This window comes from Emydura macquarii, unplaced genomic scaffold (genome assembly GCF_026122565.2).
Source record: "Emydura macquarii macquarii isolate MOO-44397 ecotype Brisbane River unplaced genomic scaffold, CSIRO-AGI_Emac_v2 contig_1253, whole genome shotgun sequence".
Lineage (NCBI taxonomy): Eukaryota > Metazoa > Chordata > Testudines > Chelidae > Emydura > Emydura macquarii.
In genome coordinates this window covers 77,474,588-77,494,173 of record NW_027131390.1, presented here as the reverse complement: position 1 = coordinate 77,494,173, position 19,586 = coordinate 77,474,588, and the positions used below count along the sequence as shown (strand labels likewise).

Sequence of the window (19,586 nt, the reverse complement as noted above, 5' to 3'; positions counted from 1 at the left end):
CAACACCTTTTTTCTCTGGCTACACTCCCGGCATCAGTAAAAATGACTATTCAGTTCTATGTTACTAAAATACTTCCTTATGCTGGGGTTGCTGGTTATATTTGATTTAGATCCAGTATCCACTGGTGTTGCAATGCAAAGTACCCACATTCAAAGGAAGAAGTTCTCCCATTAAGCTTAGCAATGCTGGGGCCTTGTGTTAAGTCTGGAGGAACTGGGGGGGGGAGGGGCGGAAGCAGGGCAAAGGGAGGGAGAGAAAAGGAGAGAGCCCTGCGCCCAGCTAAGCTCTTCACCACCACTGCTGCTACAGCTGCTCTGGCAGCTCCCAGATGTTCTCATTACACTATGTGTTTCTGCAGTAGTGGTGTGTCTATGTTTGTGTTCATTTACTATTTATTATTTTGGCAGGTTGCCAAAAATTTCCTTTGGAACATAAACAAGAGAAGGGAAACGAAATTTTTAACAGTTTAATACTCAGCCAGACTGGAACTGAATTTCATGGGACCAAGAAACGGCATTTTTCTATCTCATAAGCTCTTTGCCAATTGTAGGGATCACACCAGCTCCCCCTATCAAAAATATTACATACATGTTTATGAATACAGAGAAAGAAAGATGGTTATCCATAGCTATAGCACCTCAGTATGGATTATTTACCATTTAGTCATATTTTTTCCAATATAGTTATTTTGAAGTGCCGTGTGGTTGTAACTGAACATACAGTCTCATCACTGTGTAAGCACCCATTAGCTAAGTTTGGTAATCATTCAATTAAGTTGCTTAATTCTAGGTAAGTTACAGATATAGCTATCATATTTTATTACTATTTTTTCTCAGTTACTAGGGTATAGAAAACAAAAACTAAACTCAAACACTCATTAAAAGAATCTTTTCAGGCCAAATTCTGCACTTAGATTTGTGACTGCAGTTCTATCTATTACTATGATAAAATGTTTTCCTGGTTTCTCTCTCAAGCACTTTGGGATGTTGTGGACATCTCCATTACTGATTGTACTACTTCAAGTAGAAAGATAAACTGTATCGTCAACTATAAATCTTTTAATTTTTTAGGTGAATTTTTGAGACTTTTGCCCTCTGCAAGAGATTATAGTTTAGTTACAACATGTTGGGTTTCATATACTTTTCTTCCAAAATAATCCTTAATAAAACCTACCTAAAGAGAATGAAAACAGTATATCTTAACCAAGAAACACCAGATCCTTTAAGATACAAAATCAGATACCCTAAGATTTTTACTACTTTAGGAGACATTCAAAGAGATGGTGAAATCTAAACCTAAACACTCAGAAATCAGCCTCTCTGGAGGTGCTCTGCACTTTAAGGCCATTCTAGGCAAGAAAGGGATCATGCATGCTATCAACCACATATTGGCTTAGTCCTAGCATTTAAAGCCAACGTGCCTAGAAATAAAGTTAGAACAGTGATGCAATGAATCTCCTAAATATATCAAAAGAAGTCAACTACCAAGACAGATTTCTTGGTCAAATCTTCCACCAGAGTCAATGAATTCAGCCAACCATGTTTAAGGAAAGGGACAAACGTTGAATATTGTTGCACTAGTTCAGCCAAATTGTTCTTTTAGTTATTTTATTTTTTATTTTTGTAGTGCTATTAGCAGTAGATCATCAAGTCATGGAGACCCAAGTCTAGGGAACTGAAAACACTATGTTTATTATGTAAAGTAATAGTTTAAATGTAGGTCATATGATACTAAGGACAGTGTTTATATCTGAGTTTAAGATAAACTGCCATCCATTATATTATTTACTTCCATTGCTTCTCACATTCGTCTGGTATTCCCAAAATACCTATCAACATAATGTATAGGTACCAAGAGTAATTAATACTGTAGCATTTATTATTCTTCTAACATCAAACAGAAGCAATTATTGGTGTCTTATAGTAAACTTTTAGGAGTTTTTAAATAATCATAGGAAATCTGCTATATTAACCAAAAGTTCTGGACACTCCAGAAGTTCCACAAGAAAAATACAAGCACATAAGAAAAAGAAAAAGCTAAAACAGGAATCTTCACTGAAATGTCACTGGAAGTTTCTAAAGACTAGAAGAAAGCTACATGCTAACAGATCTAAGTCACAAAGGAAATAAAGTAAATATCAAGAAGAAAGTATATTGTTTTATTTCCAGTGGAAATACCTTAAATAAAAGGCACTATAATGAGATTCGCCACTATAACCTGTTTAAGATCATATCTGCACTGCATACACACACACACACACACACACACACACACACACACACACACACACACACACCAAGACTGAACTCCCAAACTCCTGTCAGACTGTACTGGATTAAGAGTAAAAACTGGGATGGATTCTTTGGGACAGGCTCTTCTTTGATTATTCTCCAAGTTGTGGACAGGAGTCTCGATAGCTATTACACAAACATGAAAAGCTGGTTTAGGGTGACCAGATGTCCCGATTTTATAGGGACAGTCCCAACATTCGATCCCTATATTCTTATATAGATGCCTATTACTCTCCACCCCATCCTGATTTTTCACACTTGCTATCTAGTCATCCTAGCTAGGTTCTCTCCAGACAGTGCAGACTGCATGCATCCTTTAAAACAGATTACATCAAAACCAAGAACACACACAGAGATTTCTTGTTAAAAGACCTTTTAAAACTGCTATAGTTGCACCTTACATGGCCTATACAATCCAGCTATGTAATGATATTGGCTTTTTTATGAGACTTTGAAAATCTTTCCAACTGGATTTCAATATCTCTATATCTCACTCACTGACCGTCATAAGATTTGATAGTTGTCAGGTAGAAGTCATACCCTGAAAATACTTAGGCTTATTTCTCATAGCTGCTAATAAAAGTTATAGGCCAAACGGTAACCCATCCCAAGTGTGCAAGGAAGTACCTTAAACCCTTGCAGCAGTGCACCATACCATGGCTTCCAGTGCAGATGGCACTTCATTGCCTCCACAGTTAGAAAGGAAGGGCAAGCAGTGGATAGAGCCTTGGCTCTGCACTTCAGTGGGATTGAAAAATTCCAACTAAACATTTTTTGCCAAAATTTTCCAATTTGTCTAAATCAAAATATTTCATGGAAACGGTTTGATTACAGCAAATTCAAGATGGAACCCAGGCAGGGTTTCCTTTAGAAAAGTAGTACGATTCTGAGACTACATGCCAGTTTTTACTCTGTTGGAAACCTACCTGGTTTCCTGCCAGCTTACTGCCTTCTGCAGCCCTTTCAGCTAGGAGCCAGCACTTCAAGGTGCTTCCCCTTCACAATCCACTAGGCAGGCTCAAGCTGAGCTGGGAGCCTCAAAGCTTGGGAGCCAGCACCTGTAAACTTCACAACAAGAGTCAGTTTGTTTCATTGCTACTTTCCAGTGATGGGTATCAGTGAAAACTGATAAGAATTGTCAGTTTTAGTCAGCAGCTTCCAGGATCCCAGGCTCCACTACAGGCAGGCAGCCAAGAATTCTGGAGAGCATATTTCATTTTGGAAAGACCGCATTTCAGTGTTGCCAAGTATTGCAGGATTTTAGTATCATGAAAATTTTTGGCTTTTCTTTCTGATTCAGGACAAAATAATTTTCCAAAAATCTCAAATTTTCACAGGACTGAAATTTGGTTTCTTGGTCAACTCTACTCTGCATTCACAACACATCAAGCAGCATAACTATGCTGGTACATCAGGACCATTTGCTCTCACAAGGAGTCAGAGAGGCAAATTTTGAGTCCCTGAGTCATAACTTCCCTCCCAGGCTGCTCCAGGGTCAGCACTGTATTGCTGAGACCTAGTGTTTATAAATCATGAGTCAAGCCCCAAAAACCCTTGGCTAAAAGTCATGAGATTTAAAAAACCACTACATTTTGGATTCTTTTTATTTGCCCTCACCCTCAGTGTTTTGGATGCACTTGGGACATATTTACAAGCTTTTCTTTGTAATCATGATGGCTAGAAAGGAACTATTTTTTTTAAAACGAAAGTGGAGATTTTCATGTTATCTAGGAACTGTGTCCATAAAAATCACCAAAGATTGCAAAACTTGTGATAAAACTGCAAGAATTGGCAACATTGATTCTTGTTCTGTATCATTATTTCTTGCATACAAATGGGTTGCATTACTTGATGACCATCTATACTGAAAGTTCCATTATTCCAGGTACAAAATTGTACCTCAGTTCTTCCACAGAGAAGAATTTATAAGTCTATATTGTTTAGCTCATATGGCACTAACAACAGAGGATGTCAGCTCATCAGTACCTCTCTTGATAGTAGCAACACAATGAGCAGCCAAACAGGCAAGAGCAGAGGCAGAAGCTTTTAGATGTATCTCATGTTTTTCTTATAATTCCCCCAGTAAGTGTTCACTAGCTTTTACATCTAGTGTGCTCTTTCTGAGCTGGAGATTTAGGATCAATAGGAGTCAGGCAAATAGAGATTCACAGATTCAAAAGGCCCAAATATGCCCCATCCTCTGCAGCCACGGAGAGACGTTCATTCAGTAGAATTGGTGTGATTCTACTCTGGAAAGAGGGATCAGGATTTGGGGATCATGACACAGAAATGAGATCCTCCTATGCATTACCAACCACATGAGATCCCTGGTGCAATCCTGTGAACCTACTGATTCATTCTCTCCTGGTGAGGGGGAGGGGCCTAAAGAGGAGGATACCTTCTCTTGACCATTAACTTTGCAGTGGGCTCCGGGATTTAGCCCGCAGTATAGTCAAACAAAGGTATTTTCTATCTGATCATTAATTTTAAAAAAGTACAACACTCAGTAACATGATGATGAGTTTACAATTTGATGAGAGACAATAAATTCCATGTACTGTAGATACTGGTAGAAGGCCCTGCAATTCAAAAACATTATAACCAAACACTACATGACAACAATATTGTAATATAATACCTTTTGCTCTCTGGATTTGAATCCTGATATTTTGTCACAAGTGAAGAACAGGTTAGTAGTATCATATAGTGTGTCACAGGCAATAGCATCACACAACTGGAAGTGTCTGCTATTGAAGAGAAAAGAGATCCTGGCCTAGAACAGCAGATAAGAACTAAAAGTACATTTGGGAAGATGTATGAGACAACTTGTGCACTCTATGTCTTCACTATATTGACTTCAAACTCTCACTGTTAATTTCTCACTTTCATGAGCACTTCAGATTACACGTATGCATAACAGGCCTAATAACCAGAGCATGGTGCAAAGAAAATCCTTCTTAAAACCTAAGATATCTATGCATTTAAGCAGAGAGAAACAAAATGAGAATACAGCCCTAAGTACAGAAACTCTTTAAAGGCATTTTTGGGATTAGAATGGAATAGAATAGACAATTTTGGAAATTGAGAATAAAATATTTCATGGACTGTTGGCAAGTCATCAGTCATTTCTCTCTAAATAGGTAGTACAGCTGGATGACTAATATTTTTCAGTTTTCAATAAATGTACAGACTGGCCTCTGAAAATGATATATTTTTGAAAAAGCTGTCTATATTCTTGTGAAGTGTGTGAAGGAATACCTAATTTCAAAAGACCATAATATTCTATTATCTTAAAAATTGCAGCAAAAACCTAAAATCTGTAAAACTACTGGTAGATGATAAATTGATGTACTACTGCACAGAAACTAGATATTCTGAGAGTTACAATGGGGAGAGTTGAGTTTTCTTGCAAGTCTATAAGTGCCTATAAGTGTCTATAAATTGTCCAATAGGACAATTTGAAAATAATTTCAGTTGATAAAAAGTGTATCATGGAAATATTATGATTTTTATGATTAGTGTTGCTGCAACACTCGGAGGCCCCGTTATGACAGATGCTTTATAAAGCACACTTAACATAACACTGTTTGTCTAGCACTACACACACATGGCTATGGACTTTACCTAAGTATACAATGTCTGGTCCAAAAATTGAAATCTTTATTCAGTCACACTGAAAAATGTGTGTTTTCCTTTATCATTAATAATATGTGACAAGCTATATAGACTAGGTGGTCATGAAGGAGACTTGCTATGGTAAGAAAGAAAATAGTGAGGAATATGAATGTGTTTGCGTATATTAGAAATGAATATGGTACATTGCAAAATAATGGTGAATCAGTCAAAAAATTTTTGAATGATTATTTTGAAAGAGTGATGAATGAGGAGACCCCAAGGTTTAAGAACATGTAAGCCGAACTGGGTTATGATGGATTGTGTACAGGAGGAAGGCATCGCAGAGACACTCAGGAAAATGAAAAAGGAGAAAGAACCTGGGCCAGATGCGGTGAAGTCATTAGAAAGGGAAGGCATCAAGTATTTTACAAGTTTATTCATTGATATTCTTGAGAAAAAAAAAATGCTGGATGAATGGCATAAAAGCTTTGAAGTGCCTATTTTTAAAACATAAAGGAGACGTTACACTGTGTGCTAAGTATTATGCAATTAAGCTGATATCACATGCTATGAAAGTATGGAAGATTATTGAAAAGTGTCTGCATAGAATGCTTGAATTTTGGAAAGATCAGTTTAGATTCATGCTGCGAAGGAGCACATAGAATGCCATATTTGTGCTACAAATCCTCATGAAGAAGTTCAGAGAAAAGAGACAACAAACAGGTATGATATTTTTGGATTGGATAAGACATACAATCACACACCAAAAGAAGTAGTTTTGTGGAGTTTGCAACAGAGAGATGTGCCAGAAAGATAACAGTTTTATCCAGTATATGTATGAAGGAGTGACTACCATAGTCAAAACTAAATGGGACTACAGTAGTGGATTTCCTGTATATGTTGGCCTGCATCGAGATCAGTGTTGAGCCCATACCTTCTCCACCCTTGCTTCAGGGAATTTGGCTCTGCTGAGTCCCAGCAGCCAGCCACTGCTCTGTCCAGGGTGCTGACAGTCCTCCCTCTTCGAGCTCGTGAGAGTCACTCCCTTTGCTCTGTAGCTCCCTTTTATATTGGCCTCCTGGGCCCTGATTGGCTGCTAAATAGCCCCTTCCTATTGGCTACCTTTCATGCAGCCACCCAGAGCCCTCTTAACCCTTTCCAGGCCAGTGAGGGGCATATCCAGTAGAAACTGGAGAGTTATATTACTAAAATGGCTCTTGCGGTCACTCTGGATAGAAGACAACCCAGGGGAAAACCAAAGAATCAGTAGATAGACTGGATATAAGAGAGATCAGTCTGCACAACAGCCTGCCGTTCAATCGTGGGTTTTGGAAGAAGTCTATAAAAGTTGATATACAAGTCTATAAAAATATGAAACCCTCACAGCACTTATGTGAGGTACCAAAAGGTAGTCGTTACATGTACAGATAGCTGAAGCAATACCTAGAAGGGTTAAATGATTAGCTCCAGGCCACACAGCAAGTCTCACTTCCTAGTTCTGTGCTCTAATCATTACACAACACTACTTCCATTCTTTACATTACACTTTATAGGCAGATTGAGTTTGTCCTCTCATGGATGTGGTTACCAAAAAGGTGTTCAGTTCAAGCATTTACTCCTATGATCTAAAAGTCCAGATGCATTTCAAATGCAGTGATATAAGTTGACAGCATCATTGATATTCACATAGACACACACATATATTGTTATTATAAGAAATTAATCATATCAAACCATTGATATGCATGGCACTTGTGAAGAAAACTAAGGAACTTACCCCGAAAGAACTCAGAATTTGAAGCCAAGAGTACCTTAGCGCTGCAGCGCACAGAGGGATCATGCTGCGGCCCTAATGGAAATTCTGGCCACCTGGGCTGAAGGGGAGTTGGAAGCTCTTTGCACCCTCATGCATTGGCTAGCCAGACTCTATCCCTAAGTATTTACAGCCTAAACCTGTGAGCCTGCAAACACATATGCATGTTCTTAATTTCAAGCACACAAATAGTCCCATTGAAGTTAGCTGAAACTACTCACATGCTGTTTGTTGTCAATGCATCATGCGGAGAGCCCCCTTGTGGTATGATACGGTGTTTCAGTGACTGTCTCTCTCTCCGCCTTAGGGCTTCAGTAGTCCAGATATGGTGGTGACTTGGCCCTTCTGGGGTATTAATATCCCAAACAAATAATGTCCCGCAAAATAGTGGCAATAAACACAACATCTTCCACCCTCCTGGGGTCCTCTTCAGTCTCAGTCTTCTTCCAGGACAGTGACTCAAATTGTTTCCCTCTGGAGTCCCTCAATAACACCCAAAAACAGACTAAAATACAAACTAAGCAACTTCCATTCTACTAGTCTGTCTTAGGTTCAGTTCTCCCTAGTTCTCTGTTCTTCTACAGAAAGCTGACCCACAGGGTCAGTCTCCCTAGAGGCCCATCACAAGAGCTAACTGTGCTCTGGTGGCTTTTTCAATGATTCTCCTTCTACCTGGGTTGTATCAAGCACTTCCCACAGAGGGGCCTCAAAGATCACCTCTCTCCTGGGTCTCTCTCCCCCAAATGCACTGAACACCTTCCTTTTAGCTCCTGGATAAGCCTTATATACCTTCCAGGTGTAATGAGATAAGACTAAAAGAACTCACAGGCTCTACCTAACCGCTTTTCAGCTGGTGTGAGTTTTATAACACATGCTTAAAGTTAAACATGTGTAACTCTGTTTGCAGGCTCAAATAATTTACATAAAGCCTTTTATCTCCAGGTGTGTGAAAATTAGCAATTCTAGTTCTGACCTTAAAACACAAAGTGAAACTTCTGCCCAAAATCAATCTTGCCCATTTGTGTGTCAAAATTATGTGTAATCCTTGCATAAGAAACCACACACTGTGTAATCCCTGCATAAGAAACCACACACCTGCTTGGAGTTATTTCAATTAACCCATGATCACTCAACAGCAAACTTTTGGGTGATGAATAATTTATTTTCCATGAATAATTTATTTGACGAGTTTTGCCTTTTTTACTACTAGTGAGTTGTCTCTGAGCAGATCACAATTTTCTCATATTTATTATTTACTGAAAATAATTTACTGAATAATTGTAGCAAATAATTCTTGATCTATAGCTCACTCCCATGTGAGTATTCAATATTCAAAATTCAATCTGTGCAATTGGTCACTTAAGTCATGCATTAGGTTTCTGTTCACTGCTTGTCCAAACATAATTCTTCAAATGAGTTTTTATTCTCCAAATATTCTCTAATATGAACTTAAAATTTACTCTCCCATGAACATTCCTCCCAGTAAAATTGTTTGCTAGAATATTCACAGAAAGCAAATACCATGAAGCAATTGTATTTAAAAATTTAAACAAATATTGATGGATGCTTTTTCTTCACTATTCATTCTACTTTACCCATAAAACACAGCCCAACAAGAATATCTGATAATTCTACCCTTCCAGTGCAGCTAGTGTGACGTTACCACTCTTCTTCTAGTAATAAAACTTAGCATCATGGTAGCGCCAAAATTATAGATTCCATATGCATATTTCTCATAATCCAATGCAAAATACCCTACTATCTTGGGTCTAAAACAGATATGGTCACCTAAAAGTGTGACAGCTTTGCAGGGAGATTCCAAACCTGCAGAAATAGTCATTGTGAGCTCCTGAAAAACTCCAACAAAATAAAGAAAAAATCCAGAGCACCACACACTTTTCTGCAGCACGGTAGCTGTTTAAGGGTGAAATTCCAATATTACCAATCCCAGACATTCAAAATAGATTTTGAAAAATAGATTTTGTATGTGATTTTGTGTTTGCCTTCTGGTTTTTGAGGCTTAAGGGTAAATTTGGCATGTTTTCAGGCTTTTCTCCACAAACCATTGAAATTTGCTAAACTGATATTCACACAATCACTGAACTCCAGGATTTGGAGCTTTAAGAAGAAAATCAAATATTGCAAAAAATTGAGAGAGCTGGTACCACTGAAATTTCACCCTGTGCAGAGGACTCTCCCAGAGAAGTAACATGGGTTTTTGCCCAAGACCACACAACACATATTTAGCAATGAGAAATAGAATTTAAGTGAGATGCTTGGCCAGGGATGAATTTTACCCTGACTGACCGCACATCCAATCCTAAAATGAATACTCACGTGAGTAGTTCTACCGAAGTCAAAGTAAGGGAATAAGAATTGCAGGACTGGGCCGTACCAACCCCCACCGCCCAAACAAACCCCAAAACTGATTTCATAAAAACAGCCTGTCCACCAGTGACTATCTAACTGATTTACACTTCAGCCTAAAGACCTATCTACTCATGGCAGTAATGCTCACTATGGGGGTGTGATTTCTAAGGCACGCTAATGTGTTGTGCATTAATTAGTCCATGTGGACCCTGGTGACATGCATTAAAAGTTCCCTAGTGCACTTTAATGTAGTGATGTTTGAAACAGTACTACTGTAATTAAAGTGCACTAGGAAACTTGTAGTGCACACCAACAGGGTCTGCCTGGACTAATTAATGCACAACACATTAGCATGCCTTAGAAATCAGCCCTCCACTACCCCATCATGTAGAAAGGCCATGAGGGTATCTCTACACTGCAATTAAAAATCCCTGGCTGGCCCATGCCAGCTGACTCGGGCTAAGGGGCCCTGGGAATCCCAGAGCTCAGGCTCTAACCCGAGCCCAAACATCTACACTGCAGCTAAACAGTCCCTTAGCCTGAGTCAGCTGGCATGGGCCAGCCATGGGTGTTTAATTGTGCTGTAGTCATACCCTTAGATCACCACTTTAAAACTCCTGAGCTGTTTCTTCTTCTTTGAAGGTCTCAAGTTTCAGTGAAAGAATTCTTCTAACATTTTATTTTCTGTGCTTTTTAGCCTTGTTCCTTTGCTGCTTTTATTTACTTCCAGATGTAATTTGGAAATGGTCAGGATGCTTTAGAATGAAACTGGAGTTGGACCACAAAGGTGATTCAGAACAGGAGAAAGATACAATTGCGAGAACATCTTTTTATCTGAAAAGCACTGTGGAGGGTCAGGCTGTGGGAGATGTTCCTTATTTCACTGTGTCGGTCAAAGGCTCATTCTCTATTGCCCATTAATACTTCCAGGTTTTAATGCAAACATTGAAGGGTTTGGCAATAGCAAAATTGGACTTCAGCTTTTTGTCAGCTGAGCATTTGCAGGAAGTAATTTCATTTCATTACTGGAATTATATCAAAATTGACCTTGCAAGCCATTTACAAACACAAACTGCTTTCAAAGTGTTCTTAGCTATTTCATTCTCCCCACCTGTTGCACCCAGTAAGAATAATAAAAAAGGTTAAATGGTTCTTCACACAGTTCTCTGACTGTTTAGCTACAATTATGGTTGGTCCTTTTTCTTCACTGGGAAACCCCTCTCAGACTGCCTTTAATGTCACCTCATTAGGAGTCTATTCTATGTACAATAGGATGGCATGATTAGAAGGGATGTTTCTACTTCCAGCTTTGAGATTGGTTTTCTTCATTCTGGTAATACTTGGGGTGCACAGATCTCAAGGACACTTCCAAATACAGAACTTCCACGTGAGAGTGTAATGTATTTTGGGTCTCAGGGCCAGCCACGTGCTAAGATTAAGAAATTGTGAGTCAAGCTGTTCAAACATTAATTCTTCTGCGCTCTGAAATTTCCAAACTAACAAAGCCACATTCAAGGAGATGTCTTGTTTCTCCCCCTTAGATACGATAACTCTCCTGTTATGGTGGCACCAAAGCTATGACAAGCATACAAAAGTTGGAATTTATAAATTGGAAACTGTCTCTAGATGCTGCCTTGCTCTGCATCACTTTCTATGTCACTGTTCTCTTTATGACAGTGTGCAAGCTGATGAATACTCTAGCAAGAACCTGACCTGTATGTTAAGAGGCATGTCATTTACTTTACAGTTTGAGCAGGAAAGAACTTTGGATAAGGTCAAGCAAAATTCTGCTGAAGTGGTAAATGTGTTCCCCTCCAGAGTGTAGGAAAAACTACTGTGAAGATCAGACAGCTAAGACCAAGGCAGTTTTTCAATTAGAACCTGCCAACATTTCCCTATCTTTTTCAAACCAATCACACACTACTTGCATACTGATCTAGCCTGCTGGCTCAGACTTATTCAGTGTACCATTCGGGACCTGGTCCACTTCATATTAATGAACGGTAGAAATATTTCAAATAAATATATACTCAGGGATTCTGTTCTCTCTCCAGTGCACATCTGCAGTTCTTGTTGATGGTAATGGAAGTTGCCTATGAAAACTGACCTTAGTATCTGTGAAAAAGACCCTAGATGTTTGGCGAACAGAATCTTTCTTAGATTGCTTCATTGTGTTTCCAAGTTAGATCCAGAATGTACTGGAATCTTAAAGCTCATCTGAGCTAATAAAATGTTTTACTATCCACAGATTTACCTAGATTAGGATACAGAAGCGCTGGATATGCCTCATCAGGCAATGCCTCTTAAAAGCCTATTATATCCTGTGTGTTATCAGCTTATTAATACTTTTAAACAACCAGTACAGTGAGGCTACCAAAACAGCAAAATGCCTATAATCAAGTTCCAAATAATTTTAAAAAGTGAGAGGAAAATTCCCAATTATTTTGCTCAGCACAGAAATCTTAAAGTTTAGAACTCAGTAATACACCAAAATTAACTATGAAATAAATTTGAAAATGACATTTTAATTACTAAATCTGTTTCAGTATCCCTTGGCAGTGGTGGCTATCTTGCTGAAAATATTATATCTTCAAGGTACCATCAGTAAGAAAGTCAGACACTATCCACCAGTATTATTACAGGCTAGGAATTGATTTATTAAATGCTGAATGTTTTGGAAATATTTAATTTTATTATTTTCAAAATAGTATTAAGGTTTTGTGAAGATTTTAAACCACATTCATACCCAGGCCAGTCTACAGTCTCTGCAAGGCCACTGGGCCAAGACTTACCCGGACAAACTCCATTAAGCCAAGGGAGTTTATCCAGGGATGAATTTGTCCCATTGACTCAAAATGGGTAAACGCAGGATGTAAGGGAAACAATTCCCTTAGATCCACGTGTGAATCTTTCACTGATGCCAGTGATATGCTTCTCATATGCTTCTGGAATATTGTGCAAGAAGATCTGGAGGAACTTGAAAACTAGAGTAATAGAAATGGAATGAAATGTAATAGTTCAAAGTCATGCACTTAGAAAGTAGCACCAAGAATTTTTGCTATAAATTATGGAGGTATCAGTTGGAAGAAATAGAGGAGGAGAACGACCAATACAGCCAGGTCTATCACAGGATGACTGAGATGCCAGTGTGATCCAGCCATGAAAAAGGCTAATGAATCCTAGGATGCATCAGTCAAGGTATTTCTAGTAGAGATAGGGAAGTGCTGTTGGCAGGACCTCATCCAGAATACTATGTGCAGTTCTGGTCTCCTATGTTTAAGAAAGATGAATTCAAAGTGGAACAGGTACAGAGAAGGGTTACTAGGATGACCAGAGGAACGGAAAACCTGCCTTACGAGAGAAGACTCAAGGAACTTGGCTTGTTTAACCTAACCAAATAAAGACTGATGGGAGATACGATTGCTCTCTATAAAGACATTAGAGGAATAAATACCAGGAAGGGAGAGGAGTTCTTTATTTAAGTGCCAATGGATAGAATAAATGGATAGAAACTGGTCATCAACAAGCTTAGGCTTGAAAGTAGGTGAAGGTTTCCAACCATCAGAGGAGTAAAGTTCTGGAAGAGCCTCCCAAGAGGATCAGTGGGGGCAATTGGCTTCAAGACCGAACTTGATAAGTTTATGGAGGGGATGGTACGATGAGCTTGCCTACAATGGCATAGCAAAAAATTCCCCAAAGTTGGAGATGGGGCACTAGACGGGCAGGGCTTTGAGTTACTACAGAAAATTCTTTCCCAAGTGTCTGGCTGGTGAGTCTTGGCAACATGCTCAGGTTCTAACCGATCACTATATTTGGTGTCCGGAAGGAATTTTCTCTCAAGTCAGATTGGCAGAGACCTTGGGAGTTTTTTGCCTTCCTCTGCAGCACAGAGCATGGATCACTTGATGGTTTAAACTAAAGTAAATGGTGTATTCCCTGTAACTTAATGTCTTTAAATCATTAGCTCAGGACTTCAGTAACTCAGCCAGAGGTTCAAGGTCTATTACAGGAGTGTCTCCTGTAATGTACAGGAAGTCAGACTAGATGATCACAATGGTCCCTCCTTGCCTTAAAGTCTATGAGGCATGACATTCTCTAAATGCTAATTTTTCTTTTTTACTGGGTTTGGTTTTTTTTTTTTTTTTTTTTTTTTGGTCTAGTAAATAATTCCAAACAAACACTTCTGATGAAGGATTATTTCTATGTAAATATTTTCTGAATAAAATATCACAAAAAAATAAAATATCTTATTCGGGTGTGGAAAACCTGACAAATCTGTTTTATTAATTTAGAACCTCCTTGTTGACAGCTGCTCAGCAGGACAAAAACTCTTCATTTGATTAGAATCTCAAGGCAGTCAAGGAAGAAGTTGAGTGAGCTAAATTAGGCTCTCTTTCCTAGTTAGGTCTAGACATGAATAGATCCAAAGGTGTGTGTTGGTTTTTAAAAAATATCTATTGATAGAATTTAATGTTAGGGTAGGTTAATATTCACTCTCACATATACCTCAAGTCTCCATACAAAATTAATACAATGCAGAATGGCAGCTTTTCCTGAAACTGAAGAACTGCATGAAATTCAGTAATTGTGTCTTGTGTCATGGACTAGGGGCCTCTGTCACCCAATAGTTGCTTTGAGAATGCAGTTTGGTGTGTGAGTGCTAATTTATCAATTTTATCACAATTTTAGTTTTATTTCTATCACATCATGAATTACAATTCCACCATGTACAGAACAAGGGGCAGCAATTCACTCTACCTAATGAACCCTAAATTCCTCCATTCCTTGTCCTCTACCTATACTTTAAAAATTGCAAGGAACACTTTATTCCATAAAAATGCCCCCTTTACTGGGTGGGCTAGAGTTGAATCAGGGCAATAAGATGGGAAGGGGCAACATAGGCCACTTTCACCGACAAGGCTGGAATAATCCAATGAGTTCTGACACACTTAAAAAGGATGGAGTAATAATAGTAACTTCTGAAGCTCTCTCCCCACCCCCCAACCACCTATCACTAATGAAATACTGTGTCTTAAGTAGATCTTGCTATGTACAGGAGATTTATCTGCAAAGTACTATACATTCTAATCATGGTTAAAGGTTTATGCCTCCCTATGGTATTATTGTTTATAATAAACTAACTATAATATAAATCCTGATTCATGACTCTGGTCTGATTCTTGTGAGGATGAATTATATGTATAGTATGCACATTTTTAGAAAAACACTTCATTCACTTATCTCACAGTCTGGATGTCTCTTCAGCTGATAATTTGCACCAACAAATTCCCCAATCTCTTACATATTTATAGTAAAAATAAAATTGTATTGCCAGTGTTTTACATTACATTACAGTTGTGCCCTAAGGACGAACGTCTTGTTAGTCTCTTTACTTTAAAATTACATTGCAATAATTTTGCTTAAAACTGCAGAACTGGTTTTTTTTTTTTTTCCAGATGGCCCTGTAATGGGTGTATGGCCTAAACAGGGATTACAAGATTGGGCCCTTCGTGGCATAGTCTGCCAATGAAGCACTTTAGGGGAATTATTCTAATATGGTCCTTCAGATCCTCTATATTTTATCTCTGAGCTCAGTCCAATTTATTTTCTCTCTCTAATCTTGGTAAATATCTTATTCTACCTGTTTCATATAAATGAAAAGGCTACTTTTAATTTATTTTATTATTGCTTTATTTTCCTAAGAATAAAATCTAGAGCATGGGTCACTCTCTATTTAGTAAGAAAAACAACAAACAAATCGATTGGGAGTCTGATCTTGGAAATAAAGATAGTTGATTATCAAGGTTTTCCTCTCTCTCTCTTTCAGATCTTTAGTTATTTCCCCATGTTCCAGTCCCAGGATATATGGAAATAGGGTGATTTTGTTTTATCCTAATATTTGTTTAAACATCCAGGTTTTCCCCCCTAGAGTGTAAATTTCAAATCTAAATCACAATATACCTTTAAATTAATGGTGGTTCTAACTGCAGAATAAGAAAAATCTAAAGGTTTGGATCCTTGCCTGACCTTTTTGAACCCCATGACACAATCCATATGGCCCTCCCACTCCAGGCCCTTAAAAAAATCCCAGGCCCTCAACAGGCCCTGTCATATAGCCCCAGCGTGATTGCAGGTGATGTTATGAGGATGTCCAGGATCCTGCACTCCTTTTCCCCATATAGATAGTAGGTTCCATCTTCAGGAAGCAACTGATTGTTACCCTTCACCTTCTCTAGTGTGTTGAACTAGCTGGCTAGAAGATTAACTTCCCACAATAACTACGGATGGTCCAATTCCCTGTTAAAAGACCCTGGATGTTCTTTTCCTCTTTCCTTGATATTTAGGAAGTGGCTGAACACCCCCTTTCCCGTCTACTTCTATTCCTTTAGATACCAGCAAGTAAGCTGTTCCTCCCCAAATCCCTAATGCTGGTGTTTTCTGGGTCATGAAGATCATCCTGATTATCTGTTCTACAGCTGTGGGCTCCAGCAACTGATAGCTCTACTTCTGGCCCTTTAACACTTGAAGTCATTTGCAGCTACGATGTCCCAAGACAATGCACTACATGGTAATAAATCTTCCATCTTCAAAAATGGAGAGGCATAATACCTAATCTGTACATTCAGAGAGCCTCTCTTTAAGGCAGATCTTCAGACTCAACATGTGCTTTTGAGTGGAGTTGATTTGAAACCATACCTGACCTTCAGGAATTGGAAAAGGGGATGTGGAGGCTTCCTTAATGTTTCAGTAGCTGGCAGTTTTGGTTTTAAACAACACAACACTATCTATGGCCAGTAATTAATCAGATTTATACTAGTGCTTCACCCCAATTTATTCTTTTAATACTATTAGTTAATAGCATATTAATTACTTATTACCCAAAATGTGCTGGAGGCTCTACAAATCAGGAGGAAGCATGATCCCAACTCCCAAAAGCTTACTCTCTAAAACGATAAGCTTATAACTAATTTAGAATTGGGTGTGGGAAGCTCACCTATGAAATGAACTTGAGCCCAAAAGCAGGAAATCATTCAAGGCTAGTCTTATAGGCCTCTAGCAAACAGTACCTCTGTCATAAGATCATCTTTATTATATAGCATCGAAATTTGCTTAGGGGAGATGCTTAATGAGTAGTGAAAAAAAAATTAACTGAGACCATGCAGCAAGCTTGTGATGCTGAGATTGCCAAGTATTATGCAAGTCCATTAACATAAATATGATATCCAGAGGGGTAGCCGTGTTAGTCTGTATACAGCAAAGACAACGAGAATTCTGTAGCACTTGAAAGACTAACAAATTTAATTTCATCAGGCATAAGCTTTCGTGAGCTTCAGTGATATGGTATTTGAGACTTGTGTTGCTGGTTTGTAAGGGAGAGATGGGGAGACAGAGCTATGGATTCAGTGGTGGAGATGCTAGAAGAAAGACAATGGCAAAGTAGGATTCAGCTGAAAAGTGCAAGTGGAATGACCGTGGAAGAGATTGGTAAAATACAATATTAAGATTCTAAGTACGAAATGGTTGAGGAAAAATTGATGCGGTAGATTGGAATATTTGTTTCATTTCAGGCATCTGGCATTATCACTGTCATATTGAATAGTAATAGTATTGTGTGTTTTGAAACATTTCTGATGGATAAACTTGCCTTAGCTGCAACTATGCATTATGGTTGTGGCCATGTCGGTCCCAGGATATTAGAGAGACAAGTTGGGTGAAGTAATATCTTTTAACCGGACCAATTGCTGTTGGTGAGAGAGACTAGCTTTTGAGCTACACAGAACTCTTCCTCAGGTCTGGGAAAGGTACTTAGAGTGTCACAGCTAAATACAATATCGATCAGATAGTTTAACTCAAAAGCTTCTCTCTCTCCAAATTGGTCCAATAAAAAGACATTACCTCACTCATCTTCTCTGTAATTACTTTGCTATATTTAGAACTGAAACTGAATTTATGAAAGATTTCTAAATGATTTTAAAATAAATTATGCATTTAGATGTAGCCAGTAGTTTCCTCTTAGGTTTGAGTTCAGTAACTAATTACACATGAGAAAATAAGAAAAACTGAACTATTGTATGCTAGTCTAGTTATCAGATTTCATTACAGAGTACAAAATTCAGGAACCTGAATCTTAGCTGCACTGACTGCAATACTCCTGTGTCTTCACTGAAATGACCGAAATTGGAGATTTGGTCATTTGTCCATCTTTCTCCTAATGCAGTCTTTTTCCTACACTATGGGCCAGACTATGTCTTCAGGGTGAGATGTTCAAAACCCTATCACTCCCAGTAAGTGCAATGGGAGCAAAGTTAGGCCAATGGTGAGCACTTTTGAAAACTTCACACTTAAGGGACAGAGTCATATTGAGGATGGTGCAATCACATCCCTTCTCTGTGAGGTGATGCCACTAAAAGATTGCACTCAGATACCAGTTGTGAGTGCACTGTATGAACCTGAATAGAATGTGTATCTAGCCCAGAATTCAATCATCTTTTTTGCTGGCATATCACATTGTATAATTAAATCCAAGCTGCTCTCCACTGCATTCAGATATTTCCCCCAGATGTTTTGGCTTGCATTTTCCAGATTGAATCTCATTTTGTGATTTCCCCTAGTCATTTTTTTTTACCCTTCCTTGATACTTCTGTAATATTTCTTTCTTCAGTGACATCCACAACACACCCCAATTTCATGCCATCCCTGGAATTAATATGCTCTTAACCCCATCACAAAGTGGGTGGCCCCAGTAAATGAAGAAGTCTGGCTTCCCTGTGCCAGAGCAGGTGCTCCCGCCCATTGGCTGCTCTGTAGGCAGGGCAGCATCTGCAAACTCAGGGAGAGACCCAGTGAGGCAGAGTCCTGGTGAGAGTCAGGAAACTGGAGGAGGTCTCTAGGGAAAGCCGCAGAAAGCTCCTGAGGCCCTCCTTGGGAAGGAGGGGGAAATTGTCTAGGAGACTGTATATTTGGGATCTGAGAGAAGGTTGAGGGCAGAAGAGCAGCAAGAAGGGCTGCGGCTAGCATCCCTAAGTCAGAGAGCCACCGATGGAGAGGGTTGAAGGCAGGAAGAGCAGCAGCAGAGGGGGTTGCCTGCTGGATCTAAGCCAGACAGCAGCTAGAAAGGGCTTAGAGGCAGGGATATAGTGAAGGAGCTTTCCCACTGACATCTCCAGGTTGGACAGCTGGACCCAAAGGAAGTGTGAGATAGCCAGGGAGAATGAAGGATGAGGCCCTGGCAAGGATGCTTCCAGCATAGGGGCTGGGGGAGTTCCTATTGGGAAGAGCGGGATTGCACTCCAGTTGGAAAGAATGGGGTGGTTGTCCTGATAACAGGAACAGGATGGGGCTGCACTGCAGAGCTGGGGCATGGTGAGGGAAACCAGAGCTGTAAATTGCATGTACTGTTTGGACTATACAGGGGGAATTCTGGACTATGGTGTTGGGGCTGGTTTAGTTATGATTTGTGCACATGGGATCTAATAAATTACCCCCCCCTCAGGGC

At 39.1% G+C, this 19,586-nt stretch overlaps 1 long non-coding RNA gene across 1 annotated transcript in view; it reads right to left on the bottom strand.

The window, feature by feature from the left end:
• Positions 1-472: 472 nt before the first annotated feature.
• The window catches only part of LOC137154175 (uncharacterized), a 65,896-nt gene continuing 46,782 nt past the window's right edge, over positions 473-19,586 (bottom strand). The window contains exon 4 of the long non-coding RNA XR_010920124.1: positions 473-569. This is a non-coding gene — a long non-coding RNA (uncharacterized lncRNA). The remainder of the gene's footprint in view (positions 570-19,586) is intronic.